Source organism: Schistosoma mansoni (genome assembly GCF_000237925.1).
Source record: "Schistosoma mansoni, WGS project CABG00000000 data, chromosome 2 unplaced supercontig 0171, strain Puerto Rico, whole genome shotgun sequence".
Taxonomy (NCBI): Eukaryota; Metazoa; Platyhelminthes; class Trematoda; order Strigeidida; family Schistosomatidae; genus Schistosoma; species Schistosoma mansoni.
This window is the reverse complement of record NW_017386001.1, coordinates 421,927-428,469: the sequence shown is the minus strand read 5'-3', so window position 1 is coordinate 428,469 and position 6,543 is coordinate 421,927. Positions and strand designations below refer to the sequence as shown.

Genomic DNA, 6,543 nt, shown 5'->3' with positions numbered 1-6,543 from the left:
GTTACGTATAAAGTATCTTGAGTTTTCCCGGTTGGTTAATTTTGTTTACTAAGAGTTTTGTAGAATGAATTGGATTTTAAAAAATGTGAGGACAGCCCACGGATGAACTCGATAAAGCTCTAAGAGGCTCAGAAAGAGACGAAGATATTCCATCCAATCATCTTTTACAAGGATATTCCAGAATTCCTATGTGTAGCCTCCTCATTGGACAAATGTGTGCGGATTGAAAGACTATAATGATAATTTAGTTTTTACTAAAAACTATAATTACCTGATAGCTTTGTACCATAATTGACACTGTTTGGAATAGCATTGCTTTCACTTGTCTTTTGTCTTCTCATTTGAGACTTGGGATGGTTTTAGCTTTCGAGTGCTCAAATTGTACTCTGTATATCAATAATCTAAGCTCTAGATAATTACAAAAAACTTTCATTAATATTATTATTTTTCATAAAGGAACAAGTTACATTTGTTGAAAACAGTAAGCAACAAAATAGTAACTACTTGATAAAGAAATATTCCCAGTTTTACCAAAACAAACTTTTCAATCACATAAATTAAACAAACAAAAACAAAATTTGAGAAAAAAAAGAACCAAATCAATCTATTAGCAACAATAATACTTTATAAATTATTGTTATAAACAATCATCACAGTTGCTAAGGTGTAATAAATTAAACCATCTCAAAACCCCCCTTTTTTTTCTTTTTATTTCATTTGTGTTATACAAAATATACGTAGATATATCAGTACAGTAACTAAATTAAAATAAAAAAATACAAATAAAATCAATTACTTAGTTAATTTATCTAATGATGAATTGTTACCAAGAAAAAAAAAATTCTATTGTCAAATTATTTTTCTTTTTATATATTTCTGATTGGTTTTTTTTCTTGTTTTATTTACCTCAATAATAGTTTCTCCATAGCAAAATGCGCTAATTATAAATTTAAAAGAAAAACACACAATTATCATTGAACATTGAACATTAAAAAAACTTTCATGAAAATTTTTTCTTTTAAATAAGAAAAAAAAAATTTAATTATTTAATGTATATTGAGATAGTAAATAAAATTAAAAAAATGATTAAGATTTATATATTTGTTTAAATTATTAAAACAATATTAAAGAAATTTAAATAAATATGGAAAGTTATCTGTAATTTGTTTTAATTTAATTAATAACAGATTTCAACTTTGAAAAATACTGAAATCTCCACAAACCCCCTTAAATATAATCATATGCTCACTAGTGACTGACTTCAAGATACATGTCCTGGAGTTCTAGTGGGAAGCAGTGGCCAGTGGAGTTCAACCACGTCTGTTGTGAGATATCAACTCACTGAAGACAATTGGTGAATGGTTGCTCAACTTCGTGGATCAGTTGAAGTTAGAAATTAACACCGTTGGATGCCAGCTCAGTGGTCTATCGGTTAAGGGCTTCGGCTCGAGACCGGTAGGTCCTGGGTTCGAATCTCGCTCGCGAGAGCGGGTTCGTGGATGCGCACTGCTGAGGAGTCCCATAATAGGATGAAACGGCCGTCCAGTGCTTCCAGGTTTTCGATGGTGGTCTAGCTTCAATTGACTCATGATTTCAACTTTGAATAATAACAGATAAGTTAATAGATGAATTCATAAGTTGATTAAAGTTAGACCACTATGAAAATTTTGGAAGCATTGGATAGATGTTTCATCCTAGTATGAAACTTTTCAGAAGTTGAGCATCTACGATCATGTTTGAAGGATTCGAATCCAGGACCTTCAGTTTTAGATAATTAAGTGGCTAACAGTGAAATCCAGGACACGCGTCTCATTCTATTTGGGACCCGTCAGCTGGATATACCTGCATGCCAGAGTTCATGTACGTTCTGAGATGCGAACCCAGTACTGCTCGTTTCGAACGTCATCGCGTCATTCACTTAGCAACTGAATCCTGATAACCACTTGTTTGTGCAATGTGGCGAAGTTTAAATTCAACTTAGTATTGTCAATAATTGTTCCATTTAATTTACTCATCTTAGAATTTACAGTAAATCACTCACTTAAATATACTGTAGTATAGGTTAATAAATTGGGCTACCCGATTGGGACATCGAAGATAACTGTTAATAAATAATAAGCTATATCACTTGTCCACTGTTCTGTATTTTCAGTGATATCTTAACTACCCCCAGATTGTGATTAGAAATAACAATTTATTAAGTTCATTTCATTTGACTTTATCCATTTTCTTGAAATATATGTCAGTAGTCTAACCTGATAGTATTTGTAGTGATAGGAATTACAGTTGTTACCATAAATATGATAACATAATTTTAGAAGGTGCGAGTTTATACGAATCAGAGCAAGGTTCATCATAGAAGATTAATTTGTTTACCCCTCTAATTATAGTTTGCTGACCTATTTACATACACAGTGTGCTGGTCAGAATGTTTTTGAAAGATTTAAATCAAACTTGTGTTTCGAACATTCGGTCCATGTTTCTTAAGCTTCCTAGAATATAATACTTATATATATGTACAAATAAAATCAGGTACATGTTCTCGTTTGTCGTGGGTTGTAATCGGGTTGGCCAAAGTAAATAATCACTCACCAACTTATCAATACCACTACCATTCTTTCATGGTAATAAGTCTATTCCAGAAAGACTTACTATAAGTTTATATAGGGGATTGAAGATAAACGAAAAATCCGAAGGGGAAGTATTGAAGTGCTTTTATCATTTCCCTTACACAAAATAAGCTTTGATCTGAATCAACGAAAAATATTTTTATATATTCATAATACAATGATCTGAGTCATTCATTCATTTACCAATACGTCTGGCTAACAAAGATAGCACTTCACCAACTGAGACATAATATACAGTTGTTAATCACACCTCAATCTAAATTCAATCACCAAAATCCAAACTCCCCTTCCTGTGTAAACCTATTCAGATTCCTACTACGATCCACACTATTCTTTTCAGTGATAATCATCAAAAAACAATAACTACACTACGAAGGCTACTTTAGTTATTATTGTAATTTAATATCGTCTTTTTTTAGTTACCCTATCGATTTACTCATCCACCACCATAAGTTCATTCACATACATACATTTGAAGTTTATATTACCATTTCAAATCTTTCACACTTACACTATTTTGTCTAGATTATAGTTACTAGCTAAAAAAACACCGTCATGACAATTGTTTTTTTAGACACCTACATGTTTAAGTAAGCTATAAAAATAATGCATAAGGTCAGCTTTTCAACCATTTTTTTATAATAATTGTTTAACAAAGAAAGTGGACCAACTTAATAAAGTAAATTTTGATAATAATCATCATATGTTCACTAATCACTGGTTTCAAGAGGTATTTCCTGGAGTTCTAGTAAGAAGCTGTGACCAATGAAGTTCAATCGGATCTGTTGTAAGATAGTAACTCACTGAAGAAAATAAACCTTTATTAATATACTCTAACAGTTATTACTATTAAAAATTTTACAAATCTCTGGAAGTAATTCAGAAGATTAAAAAAACTAGTCACTTCTAGATGATTGTTTCTAACTGATTTGTTTACACTTTACAAAAATTTACAGAAAAAAACTTGTGTACGGTAAAATGTATTATGCCAAAGGAAAAGAGGAAGCGCAAAGAACACATTTCACCGAGAAATGGAGACAGACACGAGAAGAATGAACGAAAGTTGGATAGAACTAGAAAGGAAGGCCCAGTACAGAGTGGGTTGGAGATTGCTGGTCGGTGGCCTATGCTCCACTGGGAGTTATAGGTGTAATTAAGTAAGTAAAATGTATAATATTTTAATGCATTTAACACTTATCATGTGATCATATGTAATAAGTTTGTTTATAATATCGCTATATTGAATTAGATATATTCATTTTGTATAATGATGTACTGTAAATGTTTCAGTTCTGAACTCTTGTCTAATATGATTCAATTAATTTATCACCATACTTACTTACGCCTGTCACCCCTCGTGGAGGAGTATAGGCCAACCACCAGCATTCTCCATCCAACCCTGTCATGCGCAATCCTTTCCAGTTATTTCCAGTTAACATTCATCCTTTTCATATCTGCTTCTATTTCCCGTCGTAATGTGTTTTTTGGCCTTCCTCTTTTCCGCTTCCTGATTCCAAGTTAGGGCTTGCCTCGTGATGCAGTTTGGTGATTTCCTTAATGTATTTCCGATCCACTTCCAACGTCTTTTTCTAATTTCCTCTTCAGCTCGAAGCTGGACTGTCCTCTCCCATAAAACACTGTTGCTGATAGTATCCGACCAGTGAATGTTGAGTATTTTGCGTAGACAACTGTTTATCAATACTTGTACCTTCTTGATTATCACCATAGTTTATTACATAATACCATTAGTCAAATAAGAATCAAAATCGAAGGACAATGATCGATAAAATATGACTGAACATTTTCTATAATATTCAAACATTTATTAAAATAAACCATCAGAACTCGTGAATTACTTGATAGAAGTTTCATTCAATATTTTGAGCTCTTCACAAACCAACTTAGAATCGAACTTATGAACTTTATGTTTCACAATATAATTCAACCACTAATTTGGAATCAAGTGTTCAACATTTTTAATTTCAATATAACTGTAATATGTCATGATTTTCATTTAATATTATCGGTGAGTTGATGTCTCAGTCGTGATCTGGTTGACTTTCTAGTCCAATAATTTAAATGTAAAGTTTTAGGAAAACAACCGAAATGTAAGTCAGTAATTAATAAGTTTATAATTTTATGAAGTGAAAAACCTTCAAAATACCTCCCTAACATTGTAAAAAGACGAAGCTTCAAGATGGATTTCCTGGAATTCTAGTGAGAAGTCGTGACCAGAAGAATCCAATCCGCGTCGGATGTGAGATAGTTATCCACCTCAGATAATGGATGGAGGGTTACGCAAGATCATTAATCGATTATAATTAGACATTAACACTGTCGGATGCTCGCTCAGTTGTCTAGGGATTAAGCATTCACGTGTGAGATCGAAGGTCCTGTGTTTGAGTCCCATGAGCAGGATCGTGGATGCGCACTGTTGAAAAGTCCCATACTAGAACAAAACTTCCATCCATTGCTTCCAGATTTTCAATGGTGATCTAGCTTAGATTGACTAGGGAATTTAACTTTGAAAATACTACAACCTCCACATATCCCCAAAATTGATAATAAATTTAATTATTTTACATCTCAAAATAATAATGGATTGGTTGAAGTCAGACATTAACACTGTTGGATGCCGACTCAGTTGTCTATCGGTTAAGTGCTCTGGCGCAAAACTGGTAAGTCCTCGGCTCGAATCTCGCGAGTGCGGGATCGTGGATGCGCACTGCTGAAAAGTCCCATAATAGGATGAAACGGCCGTCCAGTGCTTTCAGGTTTTCCATGGTGGTCTAGCTTCAATTGACTCATGATTTCAACTATGAAAATAGTCACTAAGACAATTTTTAAACTATATATATAGTTTTGTTGCATATTGTAATTTTTTTAATGTTGTCATAATCCACACTAATTTCTATCCATATATTTAGTTATAATCACTAGGTATGCTTTCGTTAAAAATTGTCAATTTTGTAATTCTCTTTTACATACAGTCGGTTTTTAACATATTTCCCTGCATGTACACATACACATATTCCTTTCAAACACCTAATCAATGTGTCATTATTGTTCAGTCTACTTTGTTTTTTGTATCTTCAATACAGTGGTCAACATTTTAGAAAAAAGAAAAGAAATTTAGTTATACTAGTAGACCAGTTGGCGCCATGTATTCATGTTTTCTGTGCATACTTTAAAAATATGAATCTATTTACAAACATGTATGTGTTTACACTTTTTTTAATGAGTGATATTGGGATGATTTCACCTATTTATCAGTTTAAACATATATACCTATATATGTATATATCATTACTAGTTCTATATTCTCCCTTTATTTTCTGGAAAACTACCTTCTAAACTAAAACTTAGGTGTATCACAGCATGTATCTTGTAAATTTCATTCGATTTTAAACATATTTTTTCATTATGCTGTCATTTTCTCAATGTCAGTAATTAGGGGAAAAAATCTATGAAAATAAGTTGTCAGTTCAATGTGTCTTTTATTAGTATCTGGTATCCAACTATAATGTATTACAATAATTATGTAAGAATTCATTTCATCCCATAAATTAAATTGATTTTGAACAAGAATATGTATAGAAAAAGAGATATATAGGGAGAGAAATTCAGCAGCAATTGACAGTTTTACTATATAGAAATGGTTTTTAATCAATGTTTATAGACATAAGCTGAAAGATAGTAAACAGCTTTTTATTTAGGCAAAGATGGATAGTGGATAGCAGTGGGACACAAGACGCGCGTTTCGTCCTATTTGGGACTCGTCAGTTGGATCTACCTGCATCTCTCAGAGTTCATGTTGACTCTAGGACTCGAACCCAGTACCGTTCGCTTGAAACACCATCGTCTTATCTACTCAGCTACTGAGTCCTGATAGTCACTCGCTTTTGCAATGTGG

At 32.5% G+C, this 6,543-nt stretch overlaps 1 non-coding gene across 1 annotated transcript; it reads left to right on the top strand.

Annotated features, from left to right (window-relative positions):
* The first annotated feature begins 1,416 nt into the window (after positions 1-1,416).
* Positions 1,417-1,490, top strand: Smp_tRNA_00490_Pseudo_CGA.1.1. The gene has a single exon. It is a non-coding gene (tRNA).
* The last annotated feature ends 5,053 nt before the right edge of the window (positions 1,491-6,543 follow it).